Below are 19,851 nucleotides of genomic sequence, written 5' to 3' on the forward strand. Positions count from 1 at the left end.
ATATGAATTCCCCATAAAAATGTTCCAATAGGAAGATGTATAAGGAAAAGATGAGAGATCCCTCCACCCCCCCGGCAACAAGGGCAGCAAAATCAGTCGACTGGAATTTGAATATTAGTGTCCCAGAATCCTGGTTTTGTCTCTTTTTAATCTATCCCCATTCAATAGAAGGTTTCTTTCAGTTTGTGCCAGTGAGAATGTTCTCAGCAATCTTCAAGCAGAGAATAAAAATGGTTGTATAGCCTACAGCAGGCCTCTGGTTTAAATTTGTTTTCAATGATGTGCCTAGGAAATGGACTAATATCAAAAACAGGAAGTGACCTGCCAACACTGTTGGAGTGGGTTGGCAACAGGCAAGTCTACTCCCTTATCTGCTTGGTTGCTCCCACCTGCAGCTACAAAGCACCACCCATATCACAATTTTTTTTTCCTTTTTTTACGCTTAAGCATATGTTCGAGACACGGCAGTGCTCCTCAAAATTGTTTAGCTGAAATCTTGGGACTTCTAGAGGGGCTTCTGGATGGCTTGTTCTCCTTTAAGAGCTTCAGCTGTAAATTTGTAAACCATGCCACTACCCGTGCCAAAAAATATTCTGAATTATCTTCAGAAGAATTGTAATTGAATACTTAGCAAGAAAATACAGAGGACTAGTGCCTGCAAATGAAACCTCAAGTGTCAACCCACTGAGAAATACTTAGCTGGAGATGTATTGCTTCACCTTGAGAGATACCATCTCAGTACTATATTTGAGTGTTTACAAAGCAGTACTGGGAGTCCAGGTTATCAGATAATGTCCGATCATGGAGAAGGACATGAACCCTAGTTCCCCTCCCTTCCCCAACCCATATAAGGGCTCATAATTCCAGTTTCTATATGAGGACTACAAACCTATTCATGCAATGACCTCAATGTTTAAAATAAGACTTTTTAACCTGGCCCTAAGGCTCTACAGCCATCTAGTAACACGCACGCAAAAAGCTTTAACAGTTTAACTTTCTGATCACCTCACTTGCTGCATTGGCCAAATGTGTTAAACCAATTGAAAATAAAGCTGCAGCTCTAAGTGCTTTGTTTCCGACCATCACTTCAAGCAGGACATCTCAACGTATACAAACCCTGCAGCTGTTTCTCTCTTTTACAAAGATGTTTTTCCAATTGGACTGTTTAAGCATAATTCAAAATGTTCAGCAATTACGCCATTCTGAAGCAATTTGCTGCAATGTCAAAACTGCATTAGTGTTAAATGTGAAAGACCAGCATGATGCAGTCACTATTCACAGAGAAAAGCTCATTGATAAGCTTTTTGCTCCTAGTTTTCTATAAGGGTAAATTATGTAGCAGAAGTCTAAATCCTGACTGAGATTTCCTTTCAGTATCTGTACATGCAGTTGCTATAAAGTCTTACACCCACTTCAAAAATGTTCACCTTTTGTTACCTCGTAGCTTGGAAGTCAAATGCATTAAACAAGCGATTGCTCCAATAATCTACACATCCAACCCCACAACTGCCAAGAGAAAAATATATTCCAGGACTTCTTAGAAAATGAAGTAGAAATAGAAACATGAATAGCTTGGCTAGATAAGTGTCTACTCTCCCTTATACTTCTGTAGCAATCCTAAATACTTCAAGCTCTGGTGTAACCCATCAGCTTCAAAAAAGAGTCCACGTTTGATGGTAAATTTCAAGCCTGCATGCAGGCACACATTCGCCGGCCCGTAGCCAGCTTTCCACTTAAATGCATGCGAGTCTTGTACACTGACAACAATTTGTAAAATATGTTCAAGGGGGCTATAGACCTGATAGGCACTGTAATTGCTTACAGTAATAGTTAAAATGCATGAACATGCAATCACAGCACATTAGCTCAATTCGGAAAACTCTCAATGTGATGGGCCAGCAACCTCTTCTTCAGAAAAGTATGCATACCACTCACTGAAAGATACACTGTCCAATATAAGTTAGGCAAAACTGTCATTCTCTGGTACACAACAGCCAAAGGAAAGATGGAAGAAAGGCCAAAGAATCCTGCCAGGACTTGGGCACTGGTTGATAATTTTGGATCTTAAGTAAAATTGTTTGCAATCAACTTTATTTGGTGCAATAAACACTGCTAAATATTGCTAGAGTATTAAATATTAATGACACTGAGGATGCTTTGCAGCACAACTGAATGAAAGTGTAAAGCCAACCTAACAGCAGCAATAAGTAGGATGGTCTGCCGAAGCTGTGTCTCATCTACACCAGTGGAAGGCAGAATAAAGAAGACACCATACCAGCCAAAAAAAGGCCATGGGATTAGAAACCTATTTTTAATGTAGTCTGGGTTGTTGCTGCCTTTAATAAAATGAAGTAATTTGGCGGCCATGTTGAATACACAGAAAGTTTTTAACAAATAAACACAAAAATAAATGTAGAGTGATACCTTTTTATTGGACTAACTTACTAGATTTCTTGAATAGCTTTCGTGAGCTAATACTCTCTCTTCTTCAGGTCTGAGTTCGGTGAGGCAGGCCACACGTTAAAGGCAAGAGTCAATTCACACAGACATAAAATCAAACACCACAAGAAAGATCAGGCCAACAGTGATTTGGAGGAGCACCTTTCAGAAACAGACCTCTACACATCAGTGACCTTACGATAAGGAACATTTGAAACAATCCAGGAATGCAAGACTTGTGAAGTTAAAATGATCAGCCACTTTGGAAGGGACAAAAAGGAACGCAGACCTTGGTTTCTCATTACATTATGTATCATAAAGTTGACCTGTTCATCACCTGATCACCCTTCAACCCCCCCCCCCCCCTCACCCCTTCCCCATCATCCTATCACTGGAATGCTTTTTATGATTGATTTATAGCAGTCACTCTCCCTTTATATTTCCTGGGAATATATCTCTTGCTCATTTGAATTCTGACCCGAAGAGGAGAGTATTAGCTCTCAAAAGCTAATCAAGAAATGTATTGTTAATCTAATAAAAGAATCACCCTATATTTTTGTTTTTATTTATTAACCTTTTAATCAAATATGGAGTGGCAGAACTATGTATATATAAAAAAAAAATGTTAAAACAGAACTGTAGGGCTTAAAAGGTCTGGAGGCGGCAGTGTATTAGTCTAGAAAGAGGGAATGAAATGTCCAGTTATATTGCTGAGATATACACACCTCCTTCACAGACAGAAGAAATTCAGATTTCATTGAAAAAACATTCACTAAATTGCTATGAAAGGGGGTGTTGCTATTGTTAGGTGATTTCAATCTGCTGATGTTGATTGTGACATCCTGGCTGCTATGTCATCTACAAGCAGAGAGGCCCTGGATGGTCTACAGGAAGCGTGCATGACTTTCAAGTTTCACAAGGTCAATGACAGTCTCCCTCCCTCAGCCTAATCACAACTTTTAAGTTTCACAAGGTCAGTGATCTTTTTATTTCTGTAAATATTAGCAAATGGATCTCTATTTTAGCAATTTGTTTTATTGTTTGTTGTTTTATTGGATATGTATGTTTTAATTTGTACTACGCACTGAACAACGTGAAGCTGTGGAAAGCAGTCTTTAACAATAATACTACTACTAAACTGTTCCAGCAACTGGTAAAAACATGTGAGGTAGCAATCCTGGAGCTGGTGCTTACAAAGGGGAGAGTGGTTCTGATGTCATAGGAGGGAATCAATTGAAGGCAAGGTTTAGTATTATGACGCAAGCAGTGGTGTTTCATTCAAACACGAGGATCCTGGACTTCAAGAAAACCTTGGTTAGGAAAGTGGAGGGGAAAAAAAGTCACCGAAAAAAGCAGCCTCTTGTTTTCTATAGAAGTGCTGAGAAAGTAGGGGATGAAAGATTAGCATTCATATGCTGCAAGAGATCGCAAAAAGGTGGGAGAAAGGCAACAATACTAAAAATTTGAGAAGCTAGAAAAATAGTCAGGAGAGCAAATGCTCAAATGGAAAAAACAGGTGATACAGTAAAACAGGGGGACAAATACATTTTTAGATACATTAGAGAAAGGGGGAAGGGCAAAAATATGACTGTAAGACAAAGTAGAAGGTGGGGAATATGTAGAGACAGACTACAGAAGAAAGTAGAATTGTTAAGCAAATATTTATGTTCACTGTGGAAGGCCTAGGAGTAGGACCACAGAAGACTACCATAAATAAGAATGAATAAGATGGACCCTGTGGTCCTTATCTGCCATCATGTTCTATATTTCCACTGCCAGAAAAATATTAATTAGCCCCTCCAATTGTCTTGGTACTTATGAATTAGAAGCAGACTGACTGCTGTGCATAGTTAATTTGAATATGACATTTTGCACACTGTCTATTCTAAGACTGCCGGCTGTGCAGGCTGAAGAAATAACCATGGATGTGGTATTTTGGGGTTGTCTGCAATCCTCTCGTAAATCTGCATGCTTATTTCGCAGTTCTTTGATAAACACCAGTCAAAACCCAATTTAGTTTAACAGCTTGACTTTTAATCCACATGAGGTTAGAAAATGTTTTAAATGGATTTCAAGAGTTGAATGGATCTGAAAGCATGTTTCAAGGTTTGATGTTTTTAATTAAAGTTACCAAATATGAACAAATAAACAGCTGCAGGAAGTTGAGCTGGAAAAGTCTGAAATCGTAATTAATTGGCTCTTTTGTACTTGCTTGCCTAGCCCTCCTTATGTTCCTACACAGAATAGCAACTGCCCCTTCTGGTTTAATGCAAGCAGTGCCGCTCCTTGTTAGGAAGGCTGAAGGCACCAATTTTTATTAACTCTTTTGAACACCTGGCACATGGTGCTGTACCAGTTTCATGTGTTACAAGATAAAAAAAAAAGGATCTAAGCCTAAGTATTCACTTCAAGCAGATAACTGCAGCCTGTGCCCTTAGCTCAAACAGCAAACCCAACAACCGCTAGCAGCTAAGGGAAAAAAAAATTACAAGGCTTTTGATTGGATTATCTTAATACCATTTCTTGACTAGCTTTGCCAACCTTTATTTCAAGCAGACCAACATGGCAGGCAAACTACTCTACAACTGGGACAGCCAATGTTAACAGACTGCTGAGACTGTGGTCTGCATAACTTAAAGGAGCTTCCACTTCTGCTGAGAGAGAAGTCAAAGGATACTGGGTCTGACACTCAACCGAGCCTCACAATGCCATATTAATTTCAGTGTAAGTAGGTTGAATTTCCTTCTACTGGACACTAATTTTTAACCATCTTGTTGATGTGTAACCATAAAAAAAAATCTGATCTTTTATTGCATTAAGAATAGGAGTGCAACAATAAAATAGTTACTGCAGATTAAACTTCCCTTTGGCAATGCATGGCAGTCCCTGTGCCGCTATTTTTAACAAATACAGGAATTAAAACAGTGGATGGGTGTCCAAATCTCTTAAAATGTGAAAGTGAACTGCATACACACAAAACATGCCCGCATGCGACATGTAGGACCAGTGCAGAAAGGGAAATATCCATTTAAAACAAACACGTTAATTGGGAAGGAGTGTGTAGAGAAAGACCAAAGAGATACAGGAAACTACGGTAAAAGCCTTCCTTACTGCATACTTCTATGAAAAACCGAATTGAGGTGTTCTCGCTGAATGGCGAAATATGGTTTGAGACGCTGGGATTTACTTCTTCCTACACAGGGACACACAATGCTGTGCCTTACCGTAGAGTTTCCTAACACTGAGGATGTACTCTCCCCCCAATGTTAGTTAAAAATATAATTTGTGTTTCTTAAAATCTTTCACTTTGCATAGTATACAACTGCATGTGGAAACACGTTTCTCTCATTACCAGGCACCCATATTTTGGTTTTAAGGTTCTGTTTTTTGTTTGTTTTTTTTATTTTAACTCAGTTGACTATTTTAAGATATTTTTATTCTGCACATTCAACAATGTGTTCCGAGTGTATTACGGAGGAACATAACTATACAATTTACAATATAAATATTAAAACCATATTTAACATACCACACACATGTACTGCTAGCATTCCCTGCACTAGATCCGTTCATGATGCAAAAGCCAGAAACAAGTAAAAGGTTCATTGCCTAAACAAATAGAGGTTAACACGTAAAGGCATTTATACGGATAACTTCTGAATTATCCAGATAAATGCTAGTTTTTGAATACTGGCAACACTTATCTGGCTAAAATTTAGCCAGACAAGTAAGGGGCATTTTAGGGTGGGGACAAGTTATCCAGAATAAAAGCTTTTTTTGACTAACTCTAGCCGGCCCCAGAAGCAGGTTTCAAATTATGCGCCTAGAGTCAAAGGATATACCCACAGAAGTGCCAACATGGGACCTCCTCCTCCTACACGTGACATTCAAGTTCTGGCCAGCAGGCCTGTGCCCCCCTCCCCCTCCCCCCCAACTTCCAAAATAAAGTAAAAAAAAAGTGGCAGGTCAGCCATCCCCAAATCAGCGATTCATTAAGGAGGCCCCCTCCTCTCTCAACCTCCCCATGCCAGCCCAGCACCCCCCAAATGGTGAGGAAGACTGCCGTGGCCCAAGCATTCTGCTCCCGGCACCTCAGCCACTTACATGACAGCAATGCCAGTAACAGACGCTGCCCATGGCTGCAGCAGCACTTTGGGGAAGGCGAGGGCGCAGGTCCAGCAGGCCAAAATCTGAATACCACTCGGGGTGGGGAGAAGAAACACAACTTCCTAGCCTGGAGGGTTGGGGGTTTTTCCTTTTAATCTGTTGGTGCTTATGAAGCTACATTCTTTAAATATAGCTGTATAAAGCTTAACGTTATCAGGTGTAAAGTTATCTGGCTAACGGGATCCTAAACAGGCAATATTCAAAGATTTATTTATTTTTAAACATCTGAAAGGCAAAGTTATCCAGCTAAAAAGGTAGCTAGGATAACTTTATTCTGCAATATTTATCCTTTTTTGAAAGCCAGCCTATTTAAAAATCAGTGACCTGACAGAGAGAAGGGAAAAGTCTTCCAGAGTGCTTGCACAGTAAGTGAAAATACACTTTTCCTAGGAGGCATCTCTCTCACAGTAGGTACCTACTACTAAATTCTCTTCCAGTGAACGGAGCCAATGACTAAGGGGCATGTATCTCAATCACATTTGATATATAACTGAGACCTTCATTATTAAAAGCTTTATAAACTAAGATAACTCAAAATGTATTCCTTAAATTATAGGTAACCTATGCAGGTCTCAGAGTCTCTGAGAAATGCGATTTCTAATACAGCAATTAGTTAAACGTGCCACAGCATTCTGTAATAACTGCATTGATTGCCGTACATACTTAGGAAGTTCAATATTTATGGCATTACAATAATCCAAGGTACAGATTACTAAAGACTGTTCAATCGAACAAAAGTCATCTTTCTCCAGCATATACCTAATGCAGTGAATTACTCATAGCTTATACAATAAACAGCTCTCAGAATAGTCTTAAGTTGTGTTTGACTCAAAAACTGAGCATCTATCATGACCTCAGGTCACAGACCTCACTAGAGAACAAAAGCAAATTACCCTCAATCTTTCATTGACAATGACAGTTTTTATTAATTGTGTAAATGCTGTCAAAGTGACTGCAGGACAATGACTTGGTTTTAAATGTTCAAAACAAAAAACGAAAAAAAAACCACAGAAATGTGTTGGATGAGTTGGTCTTTGCAACAAATAGAAAATTCAGTTGTATTTTAGTGGCTCATCTATTGTTCTCAAGTGAGAATCACTAGCATAAAACCAAAAGAAATAATCAAGGTATGTATTAAAGATGAAAAGCAAATGGAACCATGGAAAATTCAAAATTTATGGCAGATTTTATTCCTATTTATTTTTTATATTCCACTTTTCACACTTTTTTCAGTGCTTCAAAGCAGATTGCATTCAGGTACTGTAGGTATTAGAGCCCTTCATGGAATAGAGACATTAGCGTTTGCTAAAATGCTATTCCTGTTCTGATAGGAACACTTAGCATTGTCAGTCTCTTAAAATATATACAGAATTACAGTCACAAATCCAGCAACTTATCTTTAGAATACACCTTTTTTGACTTTCAAGGAATGCCACTATCTTTGGATCCCATGTCCTCAGGCCCCAATATTATATGGTGCTCCTAAATTCATAAAACCATGATTAATCCACTGGCAAGATCAATAGTTTCAAGTAATAGCTCCCTGTTTGAACAACTGTCTGTCTTTTTTGGATAAATTCTTGCGTCCTTGTGTGCTAACGATGAAATCCTATGTTCAAGAAATTAAGCAATTTAGTCACCCTACCACCTGATGCCATTCTTGTCATGAGGGAGGGAGACTCTGGATTGGACTGAAGTCTTTTCTGCTGACTGGGAGCCAGGAGGAAGGGGGAAATGTACTGGGCAAGAAGGCACGGGAAGATAGGAGTCCAAGTGTCTGCTGGGCAGAAAGGCATGGGGAGATAGGGAGTCTGCTGGATAGGAAAGGAAGTTGTGGTTGGTGGGTAGGGAGATGTGGAGGAGGGAATGATTGGGAGCCGCTGGACAGGGAAAAGAGATAGAAGTGGAGAGAGATGGAGGTATGGGGGATGTTGAGCAGGAAGGGTAGGAAAGAGGTGGTCAGAGGTATTCTGGGTAGGGAAGAGCAGAAAGAGTTGAGCAGGGGAGAGAGGGAGCATGGGGAAGAGAATGTGGGGTGGGGGTGTCGGGATTATTGGATAGGCATAGGAGCCTGTAAAGGAATGATTGAGTAGTTGGGTGAAATGAGTGGTGATGGGGGCATGGAGGGGAGTGACTGGGTACAAGGGCCATACTATGTCAGTTTTGAGAATATGCATTTCTTCTCTCATTGAACTTTGCTTAGTGTAGGAGGAAATTATTTCTGTTTCTAGTCTCCAGTCTTGCACTGCATGCAGGTGGTGGTCTTGGGGTTTCCATTCCAGGTTTTCTTTGCATGTGTGCAATTTGTGGTCTTTTATTCTATATTTGGTGAAGGCAGGTCTGTCTATTCCTGAGATGAGGTACTTTACTAGAGGTTTGTATCAGCCTTATTTGTTGTATTTTCTTAATATTATATTGCACTGATGGTGAACTGCTGCCTTTTCATGGGTAGGGCTTTTGCTGTTTTATTTCTTGGAGTTAGTGCTGCTGAGGTATGGCAGGTTTGATAGACGAGTACAGAGTGGGGTTTGTTTGTATTATTTTACAATGCACCTGGTAATAGAGGGAGTTTGTAATGCTGTTCTTAAGATGACATCAGAATATCTTTTTTGTATGGTGAGTTGTACAGGGAAACGTCTTAGTTCTGCTCTGCACCCATTGTTAGGAAGCAGGGGACTCCTGTGGATGCAGAGCATATGCTTATATTTAGTCCCATGATGGTCATGTGATCAGTGTGTCACATGTGAGCATCTCTCAGGTGTGTCCTGAGAGAAAAGAGATTGAGAACCATTGGCTTAGAACATCAATGGATTTACAATCTAAACACCATAGCACCTAAAGGTATGAATGAAGCCATAAATTGATACTCATTAATATAAAGAGCATAGCAGGATTTATTCTTTGTGGTTCTATTGGTTTCTCATTCCTGTGACGTGGGGGAGCCACTGTCACCAATTGGTGCATTTGTGTCAAAACTGCTTTCATTAGTTTAAAAGACAAAAGCTCTGATGTTAAGTCACTCATTTATGATTGGATGGGATACATTGTTTGAAAGTCTGTTAGTTATGGGTTCAAGAAGAGTGGAATACTACTATTCGTAAGTCTATTAGATTGAGTTGGACTTAAATTTTAAAAGTTGTAAGGTGTTTAAATCCATATAATTTCTTTTTATAGTAGTAACCTGATGCCCCTGATGAAAAGCTGAAATGCACAGTATATTGGGCATCACTTCGGGCTCAAATAAAATGACGTTTCTAGTCAGTCAGTCATTCTTATCAAATATTAAACATGGACATTTCAGCCATTGCCTTCTAAAGACAAGTACACATTTTTACTTTTTAAAAAGTTTTATAAAATTGTCATGAGCTGGTTAAAGAAAATCTTTTCATAAGTGGTGTTATAGGAAAATCACTTTCAAAAAACCCACCCCTATGATACCAGTGATTATATATTTTAAGAGACTACCTGACAAACACAAAGCATTCCTATAAGACACAGGAACAGCATTTTAGCGAACGCTAAAATCTCTATTTTCTGAAGGTCTCTAAATAGGAGTAATAAAATGTGCCATAAATTTTGAGTTTTCCATGGTTCCCATTTGCTTTTCATCTTAGATATATACCTTGGTTATTTCTTTTGGTCTTATGCTAGTGATTCTCACTAGAGAACAATACAGCTGAGCCACTAAAATACAACTGAATTTTCTGTCTGTTGCAGAGACCAACTCATCCCAACACGTTTCTGGGGGTTTTTTTTAACATTTAAAACCAAGTAAATGCCCTGCAGTCACTTTAACAGCATTTACACAATTAGTAAAAAGAAAACTGTCACTGTCAATGAAAGATTGGAGGTAACTGGTATGATCAGCTAAATTTAGTCAGCATAAATTTGGTAACTCCAAAAAAAGAGATGATAAATCCTTGTGGCTGCATATATACATTTAAATTGCTGAAAGAGATGAGCGTTGAGGAACACCAATGTCACAGGACTTCCAAGAAGAGGAGTAACATCTCCAACCCAGCAAGAAAAGTCCTGTCAACTAAAAATAAATAAATAAATAAAGATTTCAACCAAAGGAACATGTTGCCTCGCAACCCAAACCCATGTAATCTTTCTAATACCAAATCACTGGAAAGTGTGTCAAATGCTGAAGAGACATCCGGTAATAACAAAATTACAGCCCTTACCTAATTCAGTGAGCACAAGATCATGTGTGATCACTAATAAGGTTTCTGTACTGTGGCCTCAACAATAGCCACATTGATAAAATAACCTCCAGGATATTATTCTCCTCCATATATCAAAAACCTGAACAAGAGCACCATGTTCTAACAATTTACACAGAAAAGGAAGATTAGATACAGGCTTAACACCTGCTGGCTCCAATCCAGGCAAGGATTTACTTATTTTTACATACTGGACGAACCAGCGTCATCTTCAGCCCTTCAGGGAATCAACCATCTGTAAATGAAGCAGCGATAAACTTTGATAATGAAACAGCAAATGGGGCCTTCAATCCATGTAGATTGAAGGTCAAAGAGCCAAGCGGGCATGAGGGTTTTTTTTTTGGTTTTTTTTAATTGAGTCAATCTTGACACCTGATCTGGAGAAATGGTGTGAAATTCACACCATTCTACCTCACAAAAGGATAGCATAGCTGTAATAGCTTTGAATTCCTCGGCAGTGCTGTGAGTAGCTTTTTCAGCATCTTAGGTAGATATTGAGAATTACCCCTCCCTCCACCCACACCCCTTGACTTACCAGTGTGGCTGCACCTCTGATGGCAGCAGCTCCAGCAAAGCACCCTCTCTCTCCTTTTCCCCCTTCCTACCCAGCATCTCTCTCTCTCTCTCTTCCTGCATCCTTTCTCCTCCTAACCCCTGCCCAGCAGTCCCTTCTCTAGTTTAGACATTTTATATACTGTCGTTCCAAAAGAACATCAATGGTTTTCTAATACAAATTAACTAGCAGGTTAGTAGCACAGCAGATCTATTTCAGTTTTCACATAACAGTCAGTGAGTTGTCTTAAGATACTTAAAAATATCTTGTTACTTATTACTCATTCTTCAGTTATCTGCCCTGGATATTGTAGTTCCCTACATGCTGATATTTTTAAATTAGGTTATATGCATTTCTGAATAGCCAAGTTTTCAGCTCTGTATTGTAGGCACAGCCAATAGTCCTTTATGTTCGCTGTGGTGTGTACGGGTCAAGCCTATCAGACTGGGGTTACTGGAGTGGATGATTTTAAATATTGTTAATACTTTAAAATAGATACTGGATTGTACTGGCAGCCAGTGCAGTGATATTGGTGAGGGTGTGATGTGATCAAATTTCCTTCTTCCTAATATAAGTCTTGCTGAGACATTTTGTTTAATGGGTTTAATAGACCTGTAGGAAGGCAGAGTAATAGGGAGTTACAGTAGTCTATGTTTGAGAAAATTAGTGTTTGTGGAACAGTTCAGAAGTCCTTGAAATTTGGAGCTTTCAACCGATGTAATATGTGCAGCTTGGCGTAGCCTGCATTATTTTATTTAAGTGCTTTTTTCATCTATTTGTATACCTAAGTCCCATATTTGATCTGTGGGGGTAATGTCAATGTTACCCAGGTCTATAGGCGGAGGTTTAGCTATTGAATTCTGCTTAGCTAAATTATTTCACTTTTTTTTTTTTTTTTTTTAGTGTTCAATGCTAGTTTAATTAGAGATAGCTCTTGCTGTAATGCTTTCATGTACATTGAGAATGTCTATGCTGTTTTTTCAAATGATTTGGCGATTGGGATGTAAATCTATGTGTCATCAGCATACAAGGCGGCAATTCCTAAATCCACCAGTAGTTTATTACACCTACGGGCGGATTTTAAAAGACCTGCTCGTGTAAATCCGCCCGGATTTACGCGAGCAGGGCCTTGCACGCTGGCGCGCGCAGAACCCCGGGACGCGCGTAGGTCCCGGGGTTTTTGGATGGGGCGTGTCGGGGGCGGGGCCGAACGACGCAGCGTTTGGGGGGCGGGACGCGGCGTTTCGGGGGCGGGCCCGCGCCCTCCGCAACCGCCCCCGGGTCGGGTCTCGGCGCGCCAGCACCCCGCTGGCGCGCGTGGATTTACGTCTCCCTCCGGGAGGTGTAAATCCATGGATAAAGGTAGGGGGGGGGTTAGGTAGAGGAAGGGAGGGGAAGGTGAGGGGAGGGCGAAAGAGAGTTCCCTCCGAGGCTGCTCCGATTTCGGCGCGGCTGCGCAAACAAAAGTACACAATCGCGCAGTTTTTAAAAATCTACCCCAGAGAGAGCATTATAAATATTGAACAGTGTTGCCAAGAGTGCTGAACCTCGAGGGACACCTGTATCAATACGAAAGGTATCGGATAAGTGGTTGATCAGGAATGTCCTCCAGTTCCCTCCTTCAGCCCCCTATCCAGTAGCACTGTAGATCTTTGTGTAGTGGCAATAGCTGCAGAAACCCAAAATAAAAATCAGCAGGGGCCCTGTGTGTCCGCAAGCTCTAAGACAGCCCCAATGCTTCTTCCATACAATCTTATTATTCATGGCGGATATCCTGAAACCACCGCCCTAGGTGAATCTTCATCCTTGCACCTCCCTTGCCCCAATTAACTTTCAAACCCATAGGGCCCCCCACCGCCATTTTGCTAATTAAGCTCAATCATGTCCTCACCACCATACTTTCCAGAAAAATCCTTGTAAAATCACATCATACTGATAAATATTAAACTTAAGTTATCTGTGTGTGTATATATACACACTGATATTATATTTCAGAAATCATGTCAGTTCGACGAATGTGTCATCTATGATTTTGGGGGATAGATTGGAAAAAAAAGCAAGAAATACCTAAAGTTATCAATCAACAGAAATTCATGCTACATTTGTAAAAAGTAATAGCTGACTGAGCTGAACTGAAATTTTCCCCCTTTCTGTTCACCATACAAAAACAAATTCAAATTATGTTGTCATTTCAGTAACAAAGTCTATTACCAGGCACTTTGTGAAAAGTCCTGTAAAAAAAAAAAAAATTGGAGAACCTACTGTATATAGCAAACTTGTCATACCAAAACACATGAACTTTCAGAACTTCAATAGCAACAACTCTGCACCAAAAACAAACCAAAACACTGCAAATATTCCATCAGGCCCTAACACATCAATTCATTTCCTACTGAGAAAACAGAGCAATCTGAACCACCACAGATTCTTACACAAACTACACAGTAGTAAAATAACTCACCTTAGTCACATAGGGGCAGATTTTAAAACCTTGCGCGAGCGCGTACTTTTGTTCGCACACCAGGCGCGAACAAAAGTACGCTGGATTTTATAAGATACGCGTGTAGCCGCACGTATCTTATAAAATTCGGGGTTGGCGCGCACAAGGGGGTGCACATTTGTGCAACCTGCGTGCGCCGAGCCCAGCGCACGCTGCCTGTTCCCTCTGAGGCCGCTCCGATTTCGGAGCGGCCTCAGAGGGAACTTTCTTTCGCCCTCCCCCCACCTTACCCCCCCCCCCCCCCCCGGCCCTATCTAAACCCCCCCTTACCTTTGTCGGCAAAGTTACGCCTGCTTTCAGCAGGCGTAACTTTGCGCACGTCGCCGGCAGCCCCGCTCTGTCCTCCAGTCCCAGGGGCGTGGTCCGGAGGCCTCGACCATGCCCCCGGGCCGGCACCACGCCCCCGCCCCCGAAACGCCGGGGCACACCCCCGAAACGCCATGTCGTTTCGGGGACGCCCACGGACATGCCCCCTCCCGCCCCTTTTCAAAAGCCCCAGGACTTACGCGCGTCCCAGGGCTTTACGCGCGCCAGCGGCCTATGCAAAATAGGCCGCTGGCGCGCGAGGGCCCTGCGCGCGTAAATCCTTCAGGATTTACGCGCGCGGCCCTTTTAAAATCCGCCCCATAGAGAACAGGCCCTCACCAAATACAGAAAAAAGGGATCACAAATTAGAAATATACAGACAAAATCCAAATTCTTTATTCTGCTACCCAGCTTCACCCCCTCTCTTCCCTGCAGAAGGAGGGGGGGGGAGGGAGAACAAGTAGAGAGCAAGGGGAACTTCTGTGTTGACGCTGCACTGTGCTCCCTCTGCTTCAGGCTCACACTTCCACTCCTGTCCTTTGCATGCTGACTGGCAGTGTAGGGAGGGGGCTGGAGCGGAAAGCAGAGGGCTGTTCTCTGCTCCTCAAGAGCAAGGGCACTGGTCAGTACGGACAGACCTTGGGGCAAAACCTTGTGTGCTTATGCAATGGGGACCCCCCTGCTCTGCCCATAGGCAAAAGCAGACCTGCCGATGATGTGCCCTTTCTCAAAGTTAAACTTGTTATATGCTTCAATTAAACCTATTGATACAGAAGTTTGCAAAAAAAACCAAAAAAACAAAACACTGGATCAGTTTTATTACTTGAACCAGTAGGGCTTGTTTCTTCAACAAATTATTCAACTTGCTGAATAATTCACATGCCTTATACATACGTTCATAATTATCCAGCCAAGTGCACAGTTTGAATATTTGGCCAGAGAGAGGCCCAGTGTTGCCGTTGGTGGACCCGATCCCACCGGCAGTGGAAGATTTTTGGTTTTTCTGCTGCCGGTGGGATGGGGTCCACCGGCAGCAGTTTTGTACGGGGGGGGGGGGGGGGGGGGGGGCATGGCACTTTGATCAGCAGGGCAGTGGTGCAAGCTCATCCCACCATGGCCTTAAGAAAAATTCAGTCCAGGTGCCCCCTCTCCTCCTTCCTGCCTGTGCAGCCCCAGAAGAAAAATGTTGCCGGAGCCACACTGGCAAGAGGGAGGAGGGGGCATCGGCCACATGCAAAGGAGCAGTAAGCAATTGCAGCAGGGCTGCCGCGGATCCCACCTCGCGGCAGCCCAGAGACGAGACGACCCGGTAGCAGAAGCGCTGCGGATCCCACCTCGCAGCGGCCCGAGAAGATCAGGGCCGCCGAGGAGCCCATCCTGCGGTGAACCATGAAGAGGAGACCAAGAGGTGAGGCCCAGTATAGTGTGTGTGTGTGTGTGTGTGTCTATGAGAGAGTGCATGTGAGAGTCAGAGCCTGAGTGATCGGAGAGACAGCATGTGAAAGAGACATTGTGTATTTATGTATGAGAGAGAGAGCATTTGAAAGTGAGAGTTGTGTGTGAGACAGCAAGTGAGTGTGAGAACCTGTGCCTGTATGAGAGAAAGACAGCATTTGAGAATGAGAGGCTGAATGTGTTTGAGGAAAGGAAAGATGACAGATGGATAGAGAAGAAAAAAAAAAGAGATCCTGTGAAAGGAACTGGCAAAAGACCAAGAAAGGGAAGGTGGGGAAAAAAAAAAAAAAGCCTGTGACCAACCAATTAAAAAACTAAGATCAGACAGCAAAGGTTTAAAAAAAAAAAACAAAAAAACTTTTGAATTTAGTTATTGGCATTTGTTATCTTTGGGAATGTGCAAGAGTAGCACTTTCTCTATGCTGATCTCACAGTGTACAAGATCAGCATGGAGGAAGTGGAAGCCCTGCAAATGTTTAATACCGTGGGGCCAGTACAGGAGCGGCAGCAGAACGGGTGTCAGTGCCAGTAGCAGTGATTGGTGCCTCCGCAATATCCATGCGGCAGCAGCGACAGTGGCAGCAGAGGAACGAGAGAGGCTCAGATGTTACTAGCAAAAGAAAGAGAGGGGTCTGCCTTCAGTGTGTGCATGAGTATGAATAGGAAGATTGTGTGTGTGTGCGTGTGTAAGAATGGGGTGCGCATGTGCATGTGTAAGAAAGGGGGGTGTGCGTGTGTAAGAATGGGGGGTGCGAGCGTGTGAGCGTACATGTGTGCGTGTGAGAGAGAACGGGTGCTGCAGGTGGATTCCAACCTGCCAGCAGCTGAAATGAAGATGAGGGCCTGATGCTGCTAGTAGAGCCCAACCAAAGAAAAGCTGGAGACGACTGTGGGTTTGTCTGAGAGGGACTGTATGTGTATTCCTCTTCCACTAATCCATGACAATTTCGGGATGGCTGGAAATCAATGTTTCCAGGTATGGAGAGCTTGAATTTTTAAAATCCTTTTTAGATTTATTTTTCAGGTGTTATTTGCTGTGACTGTTTTGAAATATTTTATTGGTGTTTGGGACATTTTAAAAACTCATATAAGTCATATTATTTGATCTTTTATTCATCTCGCTTTTTTTGAAATATTAGTATGTATTTAGTATATGATTATGTATTTATTTTATTACTGAATTTGTTTGATATTTGAGGAATAGTGATGTTCTGTTTTTTCATTTTTGCACTACATAGAGTCTGGCTTCTTACAGTTTCCAGTTCAGTTTTTGTCGGGACGTTTGTATTTCTACTTCATGGGTGCCCTATTCTGTATTTGGTGTGGGTCTGTTTATGTTCTGCATGTGTGACTGAGGTGAGGCATTCTCCAAATAGGAAGTGTTTTAGTGTTTTAAGACTTTCGGAGGGTCAAGTACATCACGATAGGCCTAATACCATATGGATTCCAAGAGCCTCATTTTCTAAAGTATCGCAGGCCTGCGATACTTAGAAAACTGCGGTAATGAGGGGCAGGGGGCAAAAACGGGGGGGGGCGGTCCTGCGCTAGCCGGCAGCGATCGCACGTCTGCGGTGCGATCGCTGCCGGCATCGCGCCTAATAACTACACCATAGAAGGTGTAGTTATTGGGCGCGAAATAGGCAGCGAAAAGGCCCTTACCTTTTCGCTGTCCGCGCAGTCCTCACAGAGTAGGCCCGGGTGACGCCCTGACTCCTCCTCTTCTGGGGCCGACTCCGCCCCGATGTAGGTAGCACAGGTGTGCACTACCTTCGCAAGCTATCGCAGGCTTGCGCTGTTAGCACAAGCCTGCGATAGCCTTGGGAAATAAGGCCCCAAGTGTCTTTTTTTACAGGGATTGCAGCGGTGACTATAATGCGAGTGATATTTTTACTGCAGAATACTGTACTTTGATATTTTTCATGTAAATTAAATGCATAACTCTTAACTGTGCCTGTGGAATGGGATGGGGGGGGGGGGCGTTGTGCAAGGCTATAAGGTTCGCCTAGGGCTCCTAATACTCTTGCACCAGCCATGGGTTTGGGGGGGGGGGGGGGGGGGGAGATGGTGTCAGTTTTTAAAGTTTTTATCACTGAAGGAGCTGGGCGGTTTTTTGGTGGTCCCGGGATAGAGAATGAACGAACAGCGGGGGGGGGGGGGGGGGGGGGGAGGGGGCAGCACAGTAAATGGTTCACAAAGGGCAGCCAAAAAGCTATCACCGGCCTTGTGTTCAGCAGCTCCCACTCAGCCGTATAACTATCCTGTTAGATAGCTGGCTGCGTGGGGGATGGGCAGGGGCATTCCGGGGTGGAGCTATTTATAAAGCTAACTTAGCCGGATAAGTAACGCCTGCTTGTCTAAAGTTAGCCGGATAAACATATCTAGCTAACTTGCTCAGCCAGATGAGCTTGTGATTATAAAACAGCAATACCACCTTATAATTAATTCTAGCTTATCTTTAGTCTTATGTCACACACACTCAAGATAATGGAACAAAAGAAGTTGTGCTATTAAGTCCTGAGTAAACCAAAGAACAGGCAAAGGATGTTTAGAGGAATTTGACATTTAACGGGTAGTCCCCTTGCTAATGAATTAGAAAACTGATACATTTGTAATTACTAAGGTATTGGCAAGCTTATCCCATTGCATTTTAAAACTTAGTCAGATCAATAGCTCCTCTAAATGGTTTACAGCAATCTGGCATAGAAAACTCAGGCCTTAATGCACTAAATGCCAACTTAAATTGAATGAAATCCAAAAGACCAGTCATCACACCTGTAGATATTTCCCCAGGAGTGAACAAACAGAGCAGGCACCCCCGCTCCATGGGCAGATGACATTATTTTGATGTAATCCCATAACAGACATTACAGTGAAATTCCTGCACCAATATACGAAAAAAAAAAAATGCATATGATATTTTTCGTTTTGGGGGATATTAATATCACACTTAAGACAAAAAGAATGTTTTAGCAAGAGAAAAATAAAATTGGTACTATCCAAGCTAGACAGACAATATACCAAACAAAATTGCCAGGAGACCAATATTTATAGCTAAATACTCACAACTCTGAGAAGTTTAAAAAAAAAAAAAGAAGCACCATGAAGAAAGGACACTTCCTCTTATAAATTAATAATATCCCTCCTCTTCCCTACTCTTGGCTGGTGTTCCTAACTATAAGCAGGATGACAAAGCTGCCCATGACGACTGCATCAATACATTCCAAAAATAAAACCAAAGGGGAAAAAAAATAAGCTTTGGCCCTATCCAGGGAATCCACTTAGAATAGCCACCATTTCATTTTAAATTTATATCTATATCTATATCTATATTTTTTTTTTAAACACCCTTGTCAAATTCAGAACATTCTGAATTTCAAATTTATATATACTTAAATATCTAAGCCAACAAGTGCAGTCCAAAAGGCACTTTCTATAAGTATGAAACCAGTCTCCTTGGTCTTACTGTAATTTAGACATCAGGTCAGAACAACTGAATCTCTGGATACAGACGAGGGCTGGCCAAGCATAAAAAGCGACGTGCTACGAGAGTCAGCATGTGGCTGTGGAGGTAAGCTAAATGCGTCATGTGTTTCCCATTGAAAGAAAGTTCTTGCATCATATTGTTTACTTTATATCGTGTCACATCAATTCATAAGCCCAGAGAAGCAACATGCTGAAATATTATGCAATGCCTCCAATTTAAAGGAAAGGCTGAAATCTGCATGCCAGGTCATGTGTCCCCTATCAATAGGCCAGCATATGCTTATATTCGGTGCTCTAACAACGATTCAACAATCAGGGAACAACTAGTTTCCAAATGATACAAGAAAATAAACTAGTTGGAAAATTCAAATGTACTTGTCAAGAGTCTCATTAACAATTGTTCAAATAATTATAACTGTTAAAAGATTCCTTTTTATTTCAATTCAAGTGATTACCTTTTTTTTTTTTTTAATTATTTATTTCTAATGAAAGGAAGACAAGAAAAGGCTTCATTCCACAAGTGTGCGCCTTCAATAACCACTGAATTTTATTTGGCCGCCAACGTTGTCAACGTTTCGCTTAAACGCTGCATCAGGGCAGGCAAGTTACTGTTTCTACCTTCCATCTTGACAGTCGGGCTTGGTTGTTGAAGGCGCACACTTGTTAATAGAAAACAGAACATCAACAAGTTGTGAGATAAGTGCCTCTTGCTGTTATATATA

General features: G+C 41.8%; 1 protein-coding gene and 1 long non-coding RNA gene across 8 annotated transcripts in view; one reads left to right on the forward strand and one right to left on the reverse strand.

Moving 5' to 3' along the window:
• NFATC1 (nuclear factor of activated T cells 1) overlaps positions 1-19,851 on the reverse strand; it is a 359,353-nt gene that overhangs the window by 240,539 nt on the left and 98,963 nt on the right. The window lies entirely within an intron of this gene.
• Positions 3,327-19,851, forward strand: part of LOC115085158 — a 29,093-nt gene continuing 12,568 nt past the window's right edge. The window contains exons 1-3 of one of the 2 annotated variants that reach the window (XR_003854745.1): positions 3,327-3,412; positions 4,996-5,163; positions 19,120-19,214. This is a non-coding gene — a long non-coding RNA (uncharacterized LOC115085158). The remainder of the gene's footprint in view (positions 3,413-4,995; positions 5,164-19,119; positions 19,215-19,851) is intronic. The other variant, XR_003854746.1, reaches the window with a different exon arrangement.

This window comes from Rhinatrema bivittatum, chromosome 2 (genome assembly GCF_901001135.1).
Source record: "Rhinatrema bivittatum chromosome 2, aRhiBiv1.1, whole genome shotgun sequence".
Lineage (NCBI taxonomy): Eukaryota > Metazoa > Chordata > Amphibia > Gymnophiona > Rhinatrematidae > Rhinatrema > Rhinatrema bivittatum.